We start from the raw sequence: 22171 nt of genomic DNA, 5'->3' as shown, positions 1-22171 counted from the left end.
GGATCGCCACACTGACCGCACTGCGGATTTTAGTTTGCAGACTTTCTGGCTTGTTCTTCTTCAGTTGGACTAATTTATCTGATACTCCCTGGAGTGTCCACGTTTTTGTAGTATTAAAAAACTGTATTTACAAGTGAAAATTATTTGTTTTCTACACAAAAGAAACATTCTTTCTATCTGACTTGAATTATTTATGTCTCTTGGAAGAAGGCTGAACATAAAGTTTCATTTACATCCCTGGCTTCTCATCACTTAGGAATCCAGTAGTAAAGGCAGCCTGGGAATTGCAGATGCTGAGAACGGGAAGGATAAATCACCAAGAACTCTGGTCCCTCATGGAGAAGAGGCCCATACTGAGATGAGCTTTTCCAGAGCACACGTCTATCAGGCTGGTCTATTAGGAAATGAGGATTCGAACCCAGGTGTTTCCATAAACGTAGAGAAGATTTAGTGCCTTCGTGTCTGCCTCTGCTTTGATTAGGTTTCAACATTTTCTTCGAACCTCAGTGGAATTTAGAAGTGGCGAAATCCTAATTATAGACTTGTCAGATTTATAAGCAAATATGTGCCATGTGTGGTTTCCCAGAATTCACTTTTTTAGGCATAGATGGTTTGACTAATTGCACACACGTAGTGGAGAAGCAGGGAGGTTTCCGTTATCCTAATTAGCCCTCCGTGTCTCCTGGGACCCATGACAAGATGATGTCTTGAGCTGATTGCTGTTGTGGATGTAAAAATAAGTGCTTTGCCATCCACTTCGCTACCTGATCATTGAAATAAGTGTTTGCTCTTTGGAGGTGTCAGCCCCTTTTCCCATCTATTCTCTTCCTACACGATGAGGATGGCAACTTGGGAGCCTGAAACCAGGTGTTACTTCTCTACCACCCAAGAGCCATTGCTGCCTTGCAAATTCATTTATAAATAGAAGAGGAGAATTTTCAACGTAAAATCCTCTGTTTGGTGGGCAACAAGCTCAGTCATGATCTTATTCCTGTTTCTCGTTGCAGCCTTCTCTTTTATTAACACCCCTCTACTGCAGCGCTAAGCTACACCCACAGACGATCGATATCAGTCCCCTCAGTGAACCCACTGTCTCTAATTTAGGAGCCTTTAGGCAACGCTGCTTCTCTATGTGAAATGCCTTCCTGCCCCCTCTTTGTCAACAACCGTGACATTTAGAACTGTGCTCAAATGCCATCTCTTCCAGGAAGCTCTCCTTGATTCTCAGCCTGGATGAGGTGCCCCTTATAGCCCAACACACTCTGTACTACACTTTCTGGCTTACTGCTTCTGTCCCTGCCAGGCAAGCATCCTGCTTTAAAGCCCTGTCTGTGTCTTATTTAGTGGTGTTCCCAGAACCTAGCACAGGGCCAGGCAAGTAGTAGGGACCGAAATGGACATACTTGCTTTGCTGGGGTTTCCACATTTAGCAGCGTCTGAAGTTACAATGTCCCGAACACCCCCCAAGGAACCCTTATATCTTACAGCATAGAAGTTGCTGTAGATTTATATATTTTTCATTGCACAATCGCGTATAATCAACCTGAAATATGATAATGTCCAAATTGCCCTATCCACTGTTTCTGACTCTTTTAAAAAATGCTAGTTCTTACCCCTCAGTCCCTTCCTGCCTTCCAGGAGATTTCATTTCCCTAATGAGCATCAATTAGCCTACCTCCATGGTACCTTAAATATTAGGCTATCACCATTAATTTGCCCAGTGCTTATGGCAGGCAGAACTAGATATGTCAAAAGAGCTGTATACAGCCAAGCCCATTCTATAGGTTCATGTAAACTTAATAAGTATCTGATGGCTGACAGCCTGTATAATAATTAACACACATACACACGTACAACACACAAAGAAGGACTGATTTACATCAGAAGGATTTTAATTAGAATTTTATTAGCATAATTGACATGGTCTTAAAATTAATTAGCAATTCTTTTTCCTGAGCCATCTTTAAAGAAATTTCTTGAAGGCACACTAGAAAACATTTTATGAGCTGTTTCTATACAAAAACAAGAACATGACTGTAGATGATTTTTAATATATCAGTGTCACTTAGTATTTGTGTTTCTTTTGGAATTCTGATCTCATAGGGCTTTAAATATACAGCAGGTGGTTCCCATGCCACATCATCTTAAAATATTGGCACAATGTTTCCTGCAAAAAGGGAAATGACCTGCAGCCATGAATCTTGCCTACAGTAACATAATAACTTAGAATGCATTGAATTATTTGTGTCATACCTGAATGATGTCTGACATGGTCCAGAAACCAGCACAGCATATTTTTCTCTAATTCATAATGAAAAAACACATTGTAAAGTATAATACACATTGGCAGATAAATTATTTTCTGTTACAAAATAAAAATACAAACGACAGCCCAGGAAAATGGGTAATTTGCACTGACTGTATCAATTGATTGATGTGAAGTTTTTATTCTGATATAACACTTCAGTACAGTTTTTAGAACTGGTCCAGTGATTTAAATTATAATTGAGGAAAATCAAGTCATCTTAGTCTCATGCTGGAAAATGAGGCATATTCACTTTCCTGAAAAATGAAGCTCACTTGAAATGCAACTCTCGGAATTGTCTGTCCCCCAGCACTTCTTGCATGTTAATGGGAATTTTAAACCATCCTCTGCAGTGCCATGAAGGTTGTGTATGGCCCACTCTTTATTACACTGAGAAATAAGGAGGACATCACCGTACAGCCCTAGGAATGTCATTCACATATGTGTGTCCATAAACTGCTTTGTGCGTTTGTGACATTTATATCATCATCTCTATGCGTCAGGCTTCTCCAAAGAAACAGAGCCAACAGGATGTATAGATAAAGAGAGATTTATTTCAGGAATTGGCTCATGTAATTGTGAAGTGTGGGCAAATCCAAAATCTGCAGGGTAGGTCATCAGGCTGGAGACCCAGGGAAGAGTTGTGATTTGAGTCCGAAGGCAGTCTGCTGGCAGAATTCCCTCTCCTTCCCAGAAAGTCAATCTTTTTCTTTTCAGACCTTCAGCTGATATGATGAGGCCCACCCAGATTATGGAGAGCAATCTGCTTTGCTCAAAGTCTGCTGAATTGAAAGTTAGTCTCATCTAAAAAATACCTTCACAGAAACATCTGGGATAATGTTTAGCCAAATATCTGAGTACCATGTTGACACATAAAATTAACCATAACAACATCATATTACATAGATATAGATATGGATATATAGATCTACCTAAACCTTGCTTTTTTGACTCAACCTTGTTGAGATTTATCCACATAAATGTATGTATACATACTTCATGCATTTTTTTCTGCTGTGTCATATTCCATGGCATGCATAGACTGCAATGTATTTATCTGTTCTCTGATTGATAGATATTTAGGTGGTTTCCACACTCTTCTTGGTGAACATCTAGCAAGTAAAGACTGTCCTTGTATGTGTGTCCTTGGACAAATGTGGGGCATTGAAATTGTTGGACCAGAGGGATGTGCATCTTCAAATTTAAGAGCTCCCTTTCATTTGTCGTCTGAAATGGTTGTGCCAGTTGACACTCTCACTATCAGTTAGCAACAGTTCCTGTTTCACCCCATATGTGCCAACTCTTGGTATTGTCAGCCTTTTAACTCTTTGCCCATTTGATGGGTCTGTTGTTTCAATTTGCATTTCCTCAGTTATCCCTGAAGTTTAGCATCTTCAGAGTTGGTAGCTGTCTGAGAATTGCCTGTTCACACCCTTTCCCATTTTACTATTGGATTAAGAGTGAGGGTGCTGGAAGCAGCACCTGAAGGTATTTTTTAGATGAGACTACTACCTGGGTGTAGATCGCACACCTCTAATTGTGCATTCTTGTACAAATTTAATCTTGATTATCTGTAGCTTATCTTAATCTTTAAAATGAGACTAATACAATTATCTACCTTGTTAGAGTTGTATGTTCTTAATAAATTACAACACGTACAGTACTTAAATGGGCTTGGTGTTCAGTAAAGGAAAGCCATTATTAATAAAAATAGGAGATATTTATACATTCTTGATGTTATCTTGATGCTAATATATTCTCCCAACTTATGACATGTCTCTTAATGGGTTTTTTTTTTTTGCTTTTAAATTTTAATGTATTCATATTTTGTTCTTCCTATGTCTAAGAAATCCTCCCCTCAGCTAAGTTCATAGTATCATTCTCCTTTATTTTCTTATTAAAATATTTAAGATTTAATTCTTCAGATTTGTTCTCTAATGGATCTTGAACTTATTGTTGTGTATGGCATGAAGTAGGGATCTAATTTTATTTTATTTTTCATATTAATATCAGTTTTTGGAAAGACCCTTATTTTTTCCAGCACCTTTGCCCCCTCTGATTTGTAATATTACCTCTGACTTTATAAGGTGGCATCACATTATTTATTGGCATCCACCTATGCTCTCTTATTAACACTTACATCATGGTGTGTATTCGTAAAGATTTTTAAAACCATGTTGTGCTTAACATATATGTACAGGTCTGCCTCCCCTCCCACTCCCAGAAATACACCCCAGCTTTCAGTTCCCAGCTACCTTCTTCATTCCTGTGGGCAGCAGGAGAGACCCCAGGGCTCATAGGAACTACTGAGGACCCAGGTTGGGAGGGGAGGGGAGGGATGGATCAAGAGGAGGGAGCTGTATCTCAGGCCCCCCTGCTCAAAGGCACCAGTTCTACTGCTGTCATGCCCCGTCCTTGGAGAATGGCCACCTGCCTACTACTCCCTGGAGGGCAGAGGGGAAAATCCCCCTCTTTTTGGGTCCCTAAACCTAAGGGGCAGAAAGTATGGTCTAGCACCTCACACTAGCAGCCATATCCTCCTGGTTTTCTCCTCTAGTCTTTTCTAGAACTCTTTGTCCTGGTCCAGAGAGAGTTCTGGTCTCTTCCTGGCATGATGTCAACTTGTGTTCCTCCTGGTTCTGTGGCTCTCGGTAACTTCTCTAAACCAGGCTTGTGTTTGATTTACAAAGCCAAGTTTTTGTTTAGCATTCCAAAAGTCTTTTTTTTCTGTCCCTTCTTCCAATGAATGCACTCTGGCTGTCAGACTAGTGTATCCACTTCAAAAACTGTCTTTTGAAACCCAAAGTGGTTGTGAGCTTACATTGCACAAAGGGTGTAAGCTGTGTTCTTCCCTAATGCTCTGAAGCACCTACCTTTCAGTATTTCCTGAAGTTCTTAAATGTCCTAATATTTCCAATATTTCCTAAAATTCAAGGATGGACAATGCAAGTCATCCAAAAATTAAATAATAATGATACGCATAAGAATACATTGCAAAGGAAAAAAAGCATACTAGAGGAGCATTACAAGCCATATAGATTTTATTTGGTAACAGAATCAGAGACTAAAAAACTTATTACCCATTATGTGACTTTCCAATTCTAACCATTACAAACGAATTCTAAACGAATTCTAAGATAGTGTCTTTTGATTTAATCCATACATGCCAATGGCCACTTTATACTTCAGTCGTTGTTTTTAGGCCCAATTTAATTCTTTTCTTCTGCCACATGCTTGAACAACAAAAGGAAATACTAGCAAGAATAGTCATTTCTTTTTCAAAGGAATGTGAAATTCAGAGGATACAGATATGTGAAGTCTGTAACTGCAAAACTGCTCACCAAATAGAAGGCATTCCTCCCTAATTCGGTGGGTGGGCAGAGGGGAGATGTACATGGCAGGTGGGAGGGTTAATAAGCATAGGTGAGATCTACCAAGAGTCAGACATCAGATGTACCTGTGAGCTTTGGTCTTCCTCTGTTCTTGTTCAGGAAAACTTTTAGACTGGGGCCTGTCAAAGGGAACCAGAGCTGGACAGCAGTTAAAGTGGCAAAACCAGATTTTATTCAGGAATTATTGCACCAGGGGCAAGGAGACCCCAATATAGACCTGAGCTCAATCCTGAATCCAAGAAATAGTGGGTATTTATAGCCGAGGAGTGGATGAGGAGGTCAGCGGGTGGGAAATTACTAAGAGACTGTGGAAAAAAGAAGAAAATTGTAAAGGTAACCACATTTTTGGAGGATTTTAAGACTAGCCATTGAAGATTAAATCAGGTGAGCTTGTTAGGTTGGCTCCAGGGACTTCATTTTTCACTCTTTCATCTTACAAAGATCTGAGGAGAAAAAAATGCTAGATTGCAACAAGTTTTAACATGAGTTTCCTGAGTTGTGAGTAAAAGTTCTGTGGCAAAGATATATTAGTACTTGGAGGGCACAGTAGCAGGGATATTAATTGTTGTTAGTTAAGGTTGTAGTTAAATCTATATAGCAATTAAAAAGTAATAATGTGTCAGTATTACATTTACTCATGGTTCATTGTTCTATAAGTGTTAAATGCAAGTCCACTACTCATGAAAGTCTACTTTTTATCACAATTAACCGATTCAAAAAGAGATTAAGTCACACCCACCTGGGTGCCCTAAGTCAATGTTGATTCCTAGCACCTTGGAAGACACAACAGTCATACCATAAAAGTGGGCGCCTGGGAGTGCTGGCTTCAGGTGGTCACTACTGGTCCTCCATAAACCAAGACCACAGTGGGGGCTTGAAGTTTATTAGAACCATTTTTTTTTCATTTTTTAATATAATTTTTATTGGAGTATAGTTGATTTACAGTGTTGTGTTAGTTTCAGGTGTATAGCAAAGTGAATCAGTTATACATATACATACATCCACTCTTTCTTAGATTTTTTTCCCATGTAGGTCATTAAAGAGTATTGAGTAGAGCTCCCTGTGCTATACAGTAGGTCCTTATTATTTATCTATTTTATTTTTTTAATTAATTTTTATTGGAGTATAGTTGCTTTACAGTGTTGTGCTAGTTTGTATTGTACAGCAAAGTATATATATATATATATATATATATATATATATATATATATCTGTCTCCCCTCTTTTTTGGATTTCCTTCCCATTTAGGTCACCACAGAGCATTGAGTAGAGTTTTCCCTGAGCTATACAGTCAGTTCTCATTAATTATCTATTTTATACATAGTATCAGTAGTGTATATATGTCAATCCCAATCTCCCAATTCATCCCACCCTCCTCCTTTCCCCCCTTGGTGTCCATACATTTTTTTCTCTACGTCTGTGTCTCTATTTCTGCTTTGCAAATAAGATCATCTATACCATTTTTCTAGATTCCACATATATGCATTAATATACCATATTTGTTTTTCTCTTTCTGACTTACTTCACTCTGTATGACAGTCCACCACTTTTTAACAGGTGCTTTTAAAAGAGTGCTTTTTGAAAGGACACATGATTCTCTGGCTCATAACATTCCCCAAATCAGGTATTTCTTTCTAGAAGGCAGAGTAGTATACCAATGACCAACCCCCTTGAGTCTCCCTATTAAGTATACCTTCTTTGGTGATTTAAAAATCAGTATTTTTAGGGCTCTAAAACTACTTGGTATGATACTTTAATGGTGGGTACATGTCACTATACATTTGTCGAAACCCATAGGTTGTACGTCATCAAGAGTGAACCCGGGTGTAAACTGTGGACTTTGGGTGATTATGATGTGTCAGCATTGGCTCAACGTTTGTAACAAATGCTGCCACTCTGGAGGGGACGTTGATAACCAGAGATGCTATGCAGGGGTGGGGGCAGGGGTCGTAGAGGAAATCTCTGTACCTTCCACTCAGTTTTGCTAATGAACCTAAAACTCTCTTAAAAAACAAAGTCTATTAAAAAACAAAAACAATTCAGTATTTGTTTAATATTTGCTTCATGCCCGTCACCCCGCTGGGTGTTGGTGTAGAAAGGTTGGAAACATCAGACAGAAGGCGTGACTTGCCACCTCTTGAGCATCCAAGAACGTTGACTGCTGCTGCTGATGGGACGGAGCTCCCTAGCCCATAACCCCCGCCCCATGCTGAGTGCCCAGCTCACAGCCAACCCCACCAGCTTGTCGGCCGTGGTCATGAACCATCTGAAGAGAGGATTCTCCAACCCCAGCTGAGTCTCCCCACATTACACAGCCTGGAGCAGAGATGATCTGTCCCTGCTGAGCCCTGTCCAATTAGATTTGTGAGCAGAATAAATGATTGTTGTTTCAAACTACTGAGTGTTGGAGTATTTGTTAGGCACTATGTTATGGGCTGAATTGTGTCCCCCCAAATTCATGCTTTGGGGACGTACCCCCCAGGATCTCAGAATGTGACTGCATTTGGACATAGGGTCTTTGAGAAGTGATTAAGTTTAAATGAGGTCATTAGGGTGGGCTCTAATCCAGTAGGATCGGTGTTCTTATAAGAAGAGGAAATTTGAACATGAAACACCAGGGATGCACAGACCCAGACGAAAGGCCGTGTAAGGACGCAGAGAGAAGACGTCTATCTACAAGCCAAGGAGAGGGGCCTCAGAAGAAACCAACCCTGTGTTCGCTTCAGCAGCATAGATACTAAAATTGGAAGGATACAGAGATTAGCGTGGCCCTTGGGCAAGGGTACCCTTGCAATTTCATGAAGCATTGTGTAGTTTTTGGTGCTGAGCATGCTGTAGTGTAGCCAGAAGTCAAATTATAAGGTACACATAAACTTACATAAACCAGTGTTACCTCAATTTAAAAAGAAGAAGAAGAAGAAGCCAGATCTGCTGACACCTTGGTCTTGGCTGGACTTCCAGCCTCTAGAACTGTGGGAAAACAAATGCTCATTTTTTAAGCCTGTGGTATTTTGTTATGGCGGCTCTTGCAAACTAATACACACAATAGGAAAACAGATTCAGTCTCCAAGGTTTGACTTTATTTGTACAATCCTTCAAGTGTTTGCTATTGGCCATTCGTTTCCTGTTGCTTCATGGATGTGTTTCCTATGATTGACTGATTTCAGTAGCACTAACACCTTTCATGGGGTAACAACGGCAGTCAGTTAAAGGGAACATTTTATAAAAGCTGGTGGATTTTCTGAACTTCTCCTAACACGTGGCTTACCCAGACCTCTTCTAGTCAGTAATGTAAACATACATGACCTTTCCTTTCCCTCACTGAACTTATCTCCTTGGGAATTCACTGGGCTTGTGTAATTATTTCTGAAAGGTGAAGAAAACATTTGCCCCAAGGAGCAAAGAGCTGCTATTAAAAGGCTAAAGAGATAAAATGTTTGATACAATGTTTTTTGCAGTCAACTAGCTACACGTTCATTAATTCTGATTTATCTTGAGGATTTCACATGTGGTAATCGGTAGGTACTATTTCAAAGAGGATAAATCCTGATATTCTTGTTACTTGTTGGCCACCACTCTCTGGGTGACGCAGAGCTGTTTCACCTGCTCCGAACCTGGGTCAGGAGTGAACCTTTCTCCAGCCAGCGCCATCCACATCCATTCCTGTTTGCTCATTGCTGTGTCCTGGGAGTTGAAGACACACAATTGAAGGGGGGCGGGGGTCTGCAGGAGGAGGAGACTGGACTGGTTAACAGAGTATTCAGGGCAGAATGAAACCTCCAGAGAAAAACTGGGGGGAAGGGAAGGAAGAGACCCAAAGGACACAACTGAAAGCATTTGGTGATTGTAACAGAGTGTGTAAGAGAGGAACATGCAAGTAGACACTTTAACCTATTGCTGTGGACTGAATCGTGTTTTCCCGAATGTATATGTTGAAACCTAAACCCCCCTGCATGTGACTGTATTTGGAGATAGAGCCTTTGAAGAGGCAATTAGGTTAAATGAGGTGATAAGGTAGAGCCCTGGTCTGATGGAACAGGTGTCTTTGTAAAAGAGGAAGAGACACCAGAGCTCTCTCTCTCTCCACCCTGTGAGGATGCAGTGAGAAGGCTGCCGTCTGCAAGCCAGGAAGAGAGCCCTCACCAGAACCCAGTCAGGCTGGCACCCTGACCTTAGACTTCCCAACCTCCAGAACTGTGACAAATTATGTCTGCTATTTAAGTCACTGAGTCTGTGGTCCTTTGTTAAGGCAACCCGAGTAGACTAAGACATCTATTATTCCACCCATGATACTGGTCTGCTTTTAGTACATTGGTATTAATACTGGCTGGCCTCTGTGTGTCCCTCTCCGTATGCAGTAAGGTACTTCTGGATTGTAAGTATCTGAAATTTACAGTAAGTGCTGCTTATAGAGATGAGGGGGAGGGGAAAGCAGATATAAGTTACATAATAGAAGACACCAGACTTTTAACCTGAGTGTGGCTGGGTCTCTTCCGCCATGTGAGATGAGGCACCAAAGGGATTGAGCACCAGAAGGGTAGGACCTTACTTAGCTCTGGGGTGGATTGCTCTGAATACCTTGAAAGTAGACTCTAGGGGGAAGATTCGAAGCAGGGAAGCTTGCTGTTGAGTAGGCCGCTGCAGAAATCTGGGGTAGGGATGGCGGTGGCTTAGGCCAGTGTGGTGCAGGGCTGGGGGTAAGGAGTGCTCAGGTTACAGGTATATTTTGAGGGTAGAGGAGACAGACTTGGCTGGCATCTCAAAGCAGGCTTTAGGCCCAGGCGGCTGCGAGATTGGGGCTGTCATTCACTGAGATGCCGGAGATGGTGAGGGGAACAGTTCTGGAGGCAATTTCACAGTCACCGTTGGGTCACGTTAAGTTTGAAATGTCACATAAACGTCTGCGGGCAGAATCGCAGAGGCTCCAGTAGCCAATTCTGGAAGACAGATAGTTCTGGATTGGCAGTGTAAACCCAAGGGTCATTTGTGTACGGAATCAAGCAACCATACTTTCTCAGATGCCCAAGATAATCCAATGCCATTTTTACCCCCGGTGTAATAATCCAACAAATTTCATCATCAGTTTAATCTACCCCTAGTCTGATTAAAATCATGAAATGAGATGGGAGCATCATGGCAGGGGGTGAAGATAAAGAAAAGAAGAGAACCGGGATGAGCCCTGGGGATGCCGCCATTTAGAGGTCAAGCGATGAGAGAGGGCCAGCAAAGGAGACAGAGAAAGGGCCTGTGAAAGAAGGTGACCAGGAGAGTGTCAGGTCCCCGAAGACAGTGTATTGAGAAGGTAGGATGACCAGTGTAGGGCCCCCCACCAGGCACAGCCCTTGGGCGTCTTCTCTGTCCATCTTCATTCATTTCCCCGTGAGCTCATCCAGGCTCGAGGCTTTCATGACCAAGGTGTATGTAGACTCATCTGCTTACACCTTGAGCTTCCTAACTGGCCTCCCTACTTCAATCTGTGCCCCCGCCCCCGTCTCCTCTCCTGACAGCAGCCACATAAGATCTCCACGGATGTCACCTCCTCATCAAAGGCTCCCCTGGACACTGGCTTTCATGGCAGCCCTTTCCCCATTTCATTTCCTGTTCGTTCTCTTTAACACGTAGGAATATTGGAGGTACTTTCATGTCTCCCCTACTGCTCGCCTCGCCCAAAGGATGTGAGCTCCATGGAGGAAGGACTCTTTCTCTATTTGTTTCCTGTCTGGCACATAATAGGTGCTCCATGAATATTTGTGGGATAAATGAATGACAGAAAAAGAAACAGGACCTGTGAAGGAAGCCCAGCGAGTAGTCAGAGGGGGGAGGGAGACAAGGATGGTTCAAGCGCAGACACTGATGGAAGGAAAGCTCATCCGTGTTGCAAAGAGGTTGAGTGGAATGACGAGTGCATAGAAGCACTGGGTCTGCTGGTCCCTTGAGACCACTGATGGAGATGTCCAGGTGGAGTGGCACCGAGAGAACTGAGCTGATGAGAAATTAAGGGGCACATGATGGTTGAAGGGGCCAGCGGACGATGCGGGGCCGTTTTGAGAAGATGCTGGGGCAGAACAGAGGCGCTGGAGTGGAGGGGAAATTAGCAAGCAAAGCGGTGAACCGGGTGGGATGCAGGGAAGCGAGGACAGTCTTTCGGCACAGGTGCAGATGTGGAGGTCCGCTGAGGGGGAGGGGAGCACGGGTGAGGCTGAGGTTGGGTGTCCAGGGCGGAGGGAGCACAGGGGAGCTGCCATCTCCCAAGTGCAACAGCTTTGAAGCAGAAAGGCCCAGAGTAGCTACATCACGGCTGACCACAGCAGTACCTGGAAACTGGCCCTTGCGGTTTCTGGGACTCAGGCTGGTCTACGGTTCTTTTCTTTTTTTAATTAACACATGAGTTCAACACGTTTTATTTTTTAAGTCAATTATTTATTCTTCCTTAAAGAGGGAAACTATAAAAGCAGAAAAAGAAAAAAACCCCAGTAATTTCTGTTGCTCATAATGAAAACGATAGTTTTAAATGCTTACGTTTTCTTAAAGAATGTTAGAGAGCCAGCATACCTGTTGAGTTGTATGCTTAGATTATGCTCTTAGGATTATTGTTTAAATCTTTTCTCCCACTGCTCCAGGGGAGGAAAAAAAGGCAAGGGACACTTTCAAGTAGTTCTGTACATTAAAGAATATTTTCATTCCGTGGTTTTCTTTTTCTCTTCAAAAATATAGTGTATTTGTTTCATAGGGCTGCCATAACAAGTTACCCGAGAGCTGAGAGAACTATATTCTCTCACAACTCTGGAATCCATAAATCTGAAACCACGGTGTCAGCAGGGCCACACTCCTTCCGAAGGCTCTAGGGGAGGGTCCTTCCTCTCCTCTTCCAGATCCTGGAGGCTCCAGGGGCTGCTTGGCTTGGGGCTGCATCCCTCCCATCTCAGCCTCTGTCTTCACGTCACCTTCTTCCCTGTGTGTCTGTCTCAAATTCCTCTCTCTTTTCCCTTATGAGGACACCAGTCATTGGACTGAGGGCCCACTCTAAATCCAAGATGGTTTTCTGTTGAGACCCTTAAATACGTCTCCAAGGACCCTATTTCAAATAAAGTCACATTCATAGGTACTGAAGGTTAAGACTTGGGCATATCTTTTCAGGGGCCCCTTTGCAACTCACTATGTGTCGTTTTGTAATTTGAGATGTGATTTATTTCTTGTGTTCATTGTTATTTTGTGTTCTGGAGAGTTGCATCAGTTAAAATAACTATATAAATAAATAAAGTAGTTTTCAGTTTCAAAGAAACAACTAAGTCCATTCTTTAATTGTATTTTCTAGATCATGTGTAAGGAATGGATGACTTGGGAATTAAAATCAGATATTCAGCAGTCTGCAAATTGTATGTTTCTCTTGCTGACAGTAAATCCACTAGAAAACACAGTTAGGAGAATGTCTTTTGAAGAAATATATTTTGTTCAGCACATTCTCCACGGATTGGCACAAAATAGAATCCTGATTAATTTGAAGTCATGTCGAACTTCAGTTCTGCTTGTTTCAAATGATCATTTCCCTTGAACGTTAAGCTGTAGGAGTTTGTGAATAAGCTGGGAACAGAGACGTTTAAGATGTGTGGTGTAAGGGGGGAGGGAATGATGTTTATTAAGCATCTACTTGATGAAAAGTGCTCTCACCCTGGAATTTCATTCATTATCAGAGCAACTCAGGGAGATGGATTAAGTCTGTCCTGTCTCATTGTCGAAGTGACTGAGAACCAGGATGTGTCCAGGACACAGCCCAGCGCACAGCTAGGAACCAACAAAGGCAGGATTTGGAGTATGAAGGCAGAGCAGAGGTCAGTTTTGTTGCTGTTCTGACTTCACCACTTACCTGCCCGTGAACCTGAGTGCTGATCAAGAGATGGGGCTGTGAGGGTGTTGAGAGCACCCGCCTCTGGCACAAGATGCCAGGTTTTGAAACCTGTCTGTGCTGCTTGCTTGCTCTGTGACCTTGGGTTACTTCCTATGTGCCTCAGTTTCCCCGTCTGTAAAGTGGGGATGATATTAGCACCTCCCTCATAGAGTTGTGTGAGGATTAAATGGAGGGATTTATACATAAAGCACTTGCGACAGTGACAGGCACTTAGAAGCCCTGTTGAGCACACCTGGTCCCACCCTTCTCTCACCAGGGTACATTTATTCAGGTAAAGAGTGTGTGAGTTGGTCCTTTCACCTCACCTTCAAATCCTGTATCATGAGATGGCTAAAACTGGTGAAACGCCCTACGAGGACCAAATGCCAGTTAAGCCCAACAGGTACTGTTTTTATTTCAATACAAAGATTTTTGAGCTTTGCGTTAGCTATTAACAAACAAATTTTTAGTGTTTTTTTTTTTTAGAACTTTCTTGTGCATCTGTAGTTCTAAATCTGCCTAATTCTGTCATTGAAAACCAACTCTTTGTTCAACAACAAAAACAACCTTTGCTTGGAAAAAGAAAAAAAAAAAGAAACACTATTTTTATCAGAGGCTTAAGGGCAAAAATGAGCTATAGCATTTTATGCAGGGAGAAAATAATCATTAATTATTAGACTTGATTATTTGAGTTTAGAATCTATTTCCAGAGGGAGCATATTTAATTTAATCTATGTGCCAAGACTGTGCTAAATAAACCTTGAACAAATCTTGTTCCAGGGAAATTTTTAACATGTTCTGTTGCTTTTTTTTTTTATATCAACTAGCTTTTTTTGTGGAAATAGTTTTATTTGTTTCTGAATGTTGGCTTTCAAATTACTTTCCAAAAGATGTTTGTAATTTGACGTTGAGGATGTGTTTTTCATGCATAGTTTTCTCCAGCATTTTTACTGATGAACCTCACTGTGTGTTCACATGAAATGGGGATTTAACAACATAGTAGTTTTATAAGAAAAAGTTATTACGTATTGTTAAAACAGACATACAACCAACAAAAATTTAATAAGGACCCAAAGCAGACACACAAATTGCCACACATAAATAAACCCGAAGGCCTTAAAAACAAGGCTTAGATTAATATGTCATGTGAAAATTAAGATTTTCATGAAGTTGTAAAATATCGTCCACAGGATAAGTAAAAACATCAATGATCATGCCAGTAAGGTACACCTTGTCTCACTCCCTAGTTAAAACGCAAACAAGGGATGAATATTGATGAAGATTGTTGTTTAAGGTTTTCCATTAAGCGTGTTCTAAAGAGAAGTATTTATGATGATTGGAAAGAGGGAGAGAAAGAAACAGGAGCAATCAAGGTAAAACATGGCAAAAATTAAAAGCAGAAAACGTAAATACTCCCCAGAAAATCTTTGTATTTATTCAAATTGTGTTTGTCCAGTGCTAAATTTTAAAACCTTAATACCCAAAAGGGCAACACATCTTTTTCAGGGAAACTTCCTGTGTATCAGGGTAGAGTAAAACTTTTTTTTCTAGTGGAAAATGTACACAGAGGGAGCTCAACCATGTTCCTTTATGTCCGCCTAAAAACAAATGAGAATTTCTTAAATGTAATAAACATGAGGTTGTTCAATAGCCCCATTTATCTGGACCCAGAAGTGGCAGTTATCCAGAGTGCAGTTGCTATGGTGAGGAGACAGGAAGTGCTCCTTTTACTGAGATGCTTATTAAGTCGACCGTCTCCTGCTGCAGCTCTGTGCGCCTCCTGTGACATCTCCGGAACTAGGCGAAAAGTAATTTCATTGAAAGAAAAGCCCAATTTCCCTTTGAGCTTATGGATCTTAATAAAACAAAAGCAAAGTTATTTTTAACAAAGGCGTCTGAGTTGCCTTGGCTATAGAGAGATTCTCCTCTTCAGGGGAATGGTTTTCCCTAGAACCAAAGGGATAATTTCACATCCGGAGCTGGGGAGTGCGGTGAGGTAGGGTGGGGAATTCCTGCACTTGGTCATGAACCTGGAGCATCTGTCACCTGTGTGCTCACCTGGGTACCAGAGTGTGGTTAAGGCTGCAGTCAGATCACTGTTTAATTAACACTGATTAGTATTAATATAAATCATTATAACAATTTAAAAATGACACTCTAATGCATGGGTCAGCAAAGTTTCTGTAAAGGGGTCAGATAGTCAATATTTTAGTCTTTGTGGGCCAAGGGGCAAATCGAGAATATTATGTAGATACTTATATAAGAAGAGAGGAAACAAATTTCTACAAAATTATTATTAATGAAATCCAAAATGTAATAAAATGTTAATAATAATGTTTTTTAATAGATGTCTGTCAATAAGAATGAGATTATTTGGGGGAGATAACATTTCGTGTAATTGGACTTCAAGATTTTAATGTTCCCTCTCATCAAATTTATTGTAACTGCCTGTCTGTTAAAGCTATTTCTAGCTGGCAGGCCATACAAACACAGGAGGTGGCCTGGATTTGGCCCAGGTACTAACCCTGCTCGAACATATTGTTGATTTTATGTGCTCATGGTTATAATTCAGGTATTCTTCTCGTAAATATAAAAGTTGATATTTTGCCCTTACATGTTTTAGTAAGGTAGCACTTTGAGTCTAAGTGATTAAAATGAATTTCTATATTTTTATGAAATAGATGCATCCTACCTATAGAATCTCCTATATCTATCTATCTCTTATAGAAGTCAGGAGTCCATGGCCTGATTGGATTAGTACAGTTTTGTTTTCCAAATGGGGACCACCTATGAGTGAGTAGTCAAGTCAATTTAGTGGGTTTTGACCAGCATTTAAAAGATTGAATAGGACAGACTAGAATGATTACAACGCCCATAGTAAGGAAAGTTTGGTTTGGTGTCTTGGAAAAGGGGTGTCAGACATGTGAGTGTGTGTGTGTGTGTATGTCTGTGAGTCTAAGATATATTTTTACTGTGGATCTTAATGCAAAATATATGCAAAACGCTGAGAAGTATTTCCTTTCCCACAATAATACGTTCAAAAAAATCTCCTAGATGCTGACAGAGTAACAACATTATCAAATACCTCCAGCTATTTGATGCTAATAAATTATGTCATAACTGATGAGTATAAATTAATTTGTGTGGCTATGGCGTAGTGTTTTCCACAGTAGACGTTGAGTGAGCAGAGGAAGAAATGACATAATTCTGTCAAGAAAATAATGTCACATTGCTGTAAGTGTTTTCTGAATCAGTCCACAAGTTTGAGCGCAAAAATAATCTAAACTCTTCCTTTATTTGTCAGGAATTGGTATTATAACTGCATGTCCTTGTTAGAAAATGGAAATTATAGTTGTAAAAAAAATATTTTTAAATATTTTAGTTCGCATTCTGAAAACAGCTTAGGCATCGTATTTTACACAATTTTTCTCTTTCCTTGTAAAATTTGTTTTCTCCTTATGCTAAGTGGGATGGTTTGTATCTCAGAATGAAGTCTCTTCTCTCCGCCTCTTTATTTCAACCTCCCATTCATTTCTCATTCAGCCAGTCCTTGATAGGGACTCATCCAGTACTTGGAGCCGAAACTGTAGGTGACATGAGATACTCAAAGGGACCACGTGGTCCTTCCCCGTGGATCATTGAAGCCCAGTGTTCCCTCTTCATTTGAATATAAAATATTTCATAAGGGCAGTAGGGCCCAACTGAGAACTGAGAGGAGCGTCCAGATGGAAGTGGGCGGTACTGTCACTGTCACTATCGTTCTCATCATCTTCATGTGTTTCTGGAAAGTGTTTAATATGTGTGAAAGAAGGCAAGGGGCAAAGTGCTGAGTAGACCAGGAGTTTAAATAAAATTAAAGTCATCTTTCCCCCCAGTCTAATTTTAGCCTTTAAAGTTAATTATTACCCAAATTGTTAAACAAGTATGATTTTATATGCAATACTTTATATGTGATGTGTGTATGCATGATTATCTAACGCTCATATATTAATATATACATATATGTATATACATGTATTGTGCATACTTATGTACATAGATGTGTGTGTATATATGTGTGTCTATATACATATATATGTGTATATATGTATATATATGTGTGTGTGTATACACACTTTTTTTAAAAAAATTTATTTATTTATGGCTGTGTTGGGTCTTCGTTTCTGTGCGAGGGCTTTCTCTAGTTGTGGCAAGCGGGGGCCACTCTTCATCACGGTGCTCGGGCCTCTCACTATCGCGGCCTCTCTCGTTGCAGAAAACAGGCTCCAGACGCGCAGGCTCAGTAATGGTGACTCACGGGCCTAGTTGCTCCGCGGCATGTGGGATCTTCCCAGACCAGGGCTCGAACCCGTGTCCCCTGCATTGGCAGGCAGATTCTCAACCACTGCACCGCCAGGGAAGCCCACACACATTTTTTAAATTGCAGATTATGACCCCTCAGTGGGTAGTAAAATCCTTTTATTGGTCATGAATAGTGGTTTGGAAAATAATTTAATAGAATCGAACAGAGTAGAACAGAACAGAAGCTATCTAAATGCATGTATCTTAGTCAGGATACCTTTTCCCCACTGAATTAGGTACACATTTATGTGTGCTTGGGTTTGTATGAACTGAGTTGTAAATATTTCACATTGTGTTTCATTGGAAACAATCCTGAGAGACAGCACTAAAGTCTCAGTGACAGCAGTGATTAACATGTGCCTTTTATTCTCCTAGATAGAGTGTATTTTATCACCAAGTGCCAAAGCATAATAATTAGTAGGTTACTTCCTGGAAGTGCATCACATAATTTAATTTAGATAAATATTTGTATGTTTGGTTCCACATGGCATTCACACGAACTATTATTTAGTTAGCTTTTTCTATCTGCTGGTTATTGTAGAGTTTTTTTTATCTGCTATTTTAAGCTTTCTTTCAATAATAAGGCTAAGCATTGGGTTGCAATAATCCAATAACGCCAATCAAAGAAGGTATTAAGAGACATAACCTGGTGGTGTGATGAATTGGGAGATTGGGATTGACATCTATACACTAATATGTATAAAACGGATAACTAATAAGAACCTGCTGTATAAAATAAATAAATAAAATAAAATTCAAAAATTCAGAAAAAAAAAAAAGAGCCATAGCCTGGAAGTATAATGTTGAACACTGATTTAGGGAGAAAAGAGCTTAATCTTCAGTAATACTGCTTCTAATGACACCATGTGTTGAAGCAGGGATCCTGTATTTTTTATGAGTGTTACATAATCTATTGTCTCCCTGTTGCATAAAAGTCAATCCAGCCAGAAATCTGACACTGCAAAAGCGTGAGAATTCTCACAGTCCAAATATTACAATGGATTTTTTGTCTGTTTTTTACCATATTGTTTTCCTTTGAATGAATACAAAGAGTAAGCTTATAGAAATCACAATAATGTACCTGATAAGTGGCATAGTTGTTATGTGTGGTATTTCACCAACTGGTATTAGCCAATGTATACTAACTACATATAAATGCATTACTTAATGTGTGGGTCTCTGGGTATATAAATTAGTAGTTGCTTGTTACAACTTGAGAAATAATGTAGAGGCAAAAATCCTACCATGCTTGAACTTTTTGTTTGTGAGCAAAATAAAAATAAAAACAGCCCCACGTTGGGGAAGCCTTCTAATAGGAACAAATTCTAGTAAATTCCAACACTGTGGAAAGTGAACTTGAAATTGAGGGCTTAAATACAAATTTCATTCAAGTTCATCTTGAAGATTTTGTTTGCACCTTGGAATTCAGAAGTGGTGAAATACAGTGTTTGTGAATGTCAGTGTTTTACACACATGGGAGCTTTTGGAAAATAGTTATTATATGATTACAATCCCCAGGGTTGACATAATCATGCAGTTCCAGGCTCCATGTGTAATAATTTTCCATCACTGCTATATTTTTTTATTCTATAGTTCATAGATAGACATCTAACTTTCTGAACATTTCTGCCTTTCGGTTTACGTTATGTGAATGTGAATATTGGTGATGTCCTGCATATTCTGACGGGGAGGGCTTACTCCTGTGAAAATCATCCTGCAGGGTTCCCAAGGGCAAGCGTAGAGAGGAACTCTGGCAACAGTTTCAAAAAGAGGCACCCTTTTTGTAAGTATTTACATTTATGCCAAACATGTACTGTGAACTTCATGTACATATACACTTTGTTGAGAACAGAACACTGGTTTCTTTCATTACACATGTAAACCTGCGTCAGTTCATTCGGCCGTCTGACAACACTCCGAGTTCAGTATGTGTCATGGTCCAGTTGGACGTGAGGTATGGACGCAACATGAATGTAGGTTGAAGTTTTTAAGTGAAGAAACAGTCTGCTCTTTTTACATTGAAGACTGTATCTATTTTGGTCAAGAACAGTAAACCAGAGAAAACATTTTTCTAGCGTTTCCATTATAGCCCAGAATAGATTTCAAATTTTTCAGATTTAAGAGCCCAAAGTGTTATAAAGCTGTTTTCTTATATTTCTCAAGGCCAGGGAACGATGAAAGATGAGTGAGCTGGTATCTCTTGCTGGGGCAGGCATTGTGCTAAGCTCTCTCCCTGCCGTACCTCCCTGACTTCTCTGTAACCCTATAGGCTGGATGCTGGTATCTCCCCATTTTGCAAATGTGCAAACCAAGTCCCACGGAGCTCATGTACCTGGCCCACGGTCTCACAGCCAATAAATAGAAGAGCCTGGCTCACCCCAAGGCAGGTTGCCTCCAGAGGCCGAGCTCTTAGCCATGATGTATTTTTAAATGAAACATTTGATAAAAGAAAGAAAAGGAACAGAGTAAGTGTCAATGCCGTGGTTGAAATGAAGATAGCTTAGCTTGGTTGACGAACACCCCATACGTCTTCAGACACCTGTGAGAATTCTATTGGGAAAAAGGTCAGTATACGTATTGCTCATTATAATGAAAATCCTATTGCAAAGGAAAAGACACTTATGCATAATTTTGAAGAAATAAGTACAAATTTAATTTAACTGTTCACCAGACCCATGAGCTCTAACTGGTTGAAAAGTGACACTATGAGAAAAATACAGATTGCAGTGTCATACATGAGCCTTCATTATATAATTTTCATTTTGTTTAGTGTAAATAGTGTGATAATGCTTGACATGCGTTTGTTATTTTTAAGTTGTACGTTTGGTGATTGAGAAAGTAAATAGGTATCTTAATGAAATGACTCTTTAAGGTCCCTCAGAATTTTCTTTAAAATAGGCTTCAAGATTCTAATATACATCTGGAAAAGGAAATGTGGAAATAATTGAGGTAGAGGAGACACATGTCCTGTGGCTCATGGAACAATCTAGATTTTCCAGAAACAACACTGAAAACCCCTACTTCATACAAGACCCCTGAATCATGCCTTCAGCCGTCAGCACTTTCACATTACAGGCAGAGTGTCTTGGGTTTCATTGTCATCGGTTAGATCCACCTGCTTCCTCCAGACTTTTCTTTTTTAAGAGTTTTTCTGCCTAACAGCGACAACTTCTCACCCCTCTCTAGACTCATCCTCTTAACCGTTCTCTGATACTGTCCCTTCCCTTTCAGTGTTGCAGACTCAGAGGGAGCAAATGCCCCAATCTTCCCTCTGAGTAACAAATAGAAACAATGCAGGGCTTGGTTAAAATGTTAACACCAAAACCATTGGCACACGCTCTTTTGTGAAGTCATTTGAATAGTTAAATATCCATGCAAAATATAATGAGCTACTAGAACTGAAGATTTTCCTTTAAATCAGGTGACTTTGGTTATTATTAGGACAAATTTGCAATACTTGCACAATGAGTGCGGTCCTTCTAAATCACACAATAGGTATTTGCTGGTTTAGTGCCAGATGGGTGGGACGACTCCCTCTCATGGTTGGTTGGTCTCCCGCAAGGGAGCCTTGGAAGAGGGTCTTGCAAGTTGGTAAAAATCTCTTAAAGGCCTCATTTATCTGTGTCTCAGTTAATAACTGATGACCTCTGGTGGTGGGTGGATTTGAGGCACTCAAATGGCCACCCCTTGCAGATGAAGATCCAAAATGAACGGCAGAGATGTTTTCACACCTCGGACTAGACATTTACAGACTGATGAGGGCAAACCCCAGCACCACGTGGCCCAATTGACAATTGGTAATTATGAAAGGTGAACCCTCTAAGGGCTGCTCCTGCCCTCAGAGGACCATGGCAGTTTGGGAGCTTCCATCAGGTCCCCTCCATGCCTTTCCCAAGACTCATCTCTCATCGAAAGTAGCCTTCAGGTCATCTCAGTGCCTTTGTGGCCATTCACGAGCAGGAGGCATTTGTCTCTCCTCGTGATGTTCACTGGAAGAGTTTCCACATGGGGAGCTAAGCCATCATGGCAGCTTCTTTATTCAAATACGTGCAGTGGAAATTATGCTAATTAAGCTGGAGTGTAATTATAGACCAGAAAGATTCTTTGCAGTCTGAATTGAATTGTTGTAGATAAATGTGCATTAAGTTAATAGTGTGCAGCTAATTATGAAAGGTAAAGGAGAGGAAGAGAGGTAATCAGTTTCATGATGTTTTAGAGATGCCGCTGTCCCAGGCGAACACTCCCATT

The 22171-nt window shown here is 40.5% G+C and overlaps 1 protein-coding gene and 1 non-coding gene across 5 annotated transcripts in view; both read left to right on the top strand.

Annotated features, from left to right (window-relative positions):
* Positions 1 to 22171, top strand: part of CTNND2 (catenin delta 2) — a 953172-nt gene that overhangs the window by 634699 nt on the left and 296302 nt on the right. The window lies entirely within an intron of this gene.
* On the top strand, positions 8411 to 8515 carry LOC114238618 (U6 spliceosomal RNA). Its single transcript, XR_003623934.1, has one exon. It is a non-coding gene; the product is annotated as a U6 spliceosomal RNA (small nuclear RNA).

The sequence above is a fragment of the Balaenoptera acutorostrata genome, chromosome 2 (assembly GCF_949987535.1).
Source record: "Balaenoptera acutorostrata chromosome 2, mBalAcu1.1, whole genome shotgun sequence".
In the NCBI taxonomy this organism is placed as follows: Eukaryota; Metazoa; Chordata; class Mammalia; order Artiodactyla; family Balaenopteridae; genus Balaenoptera; species Balaenoptera acutorostrata.
This window is presented reverse-complemented; position numbering and strand designations above follow the sequence as displayed.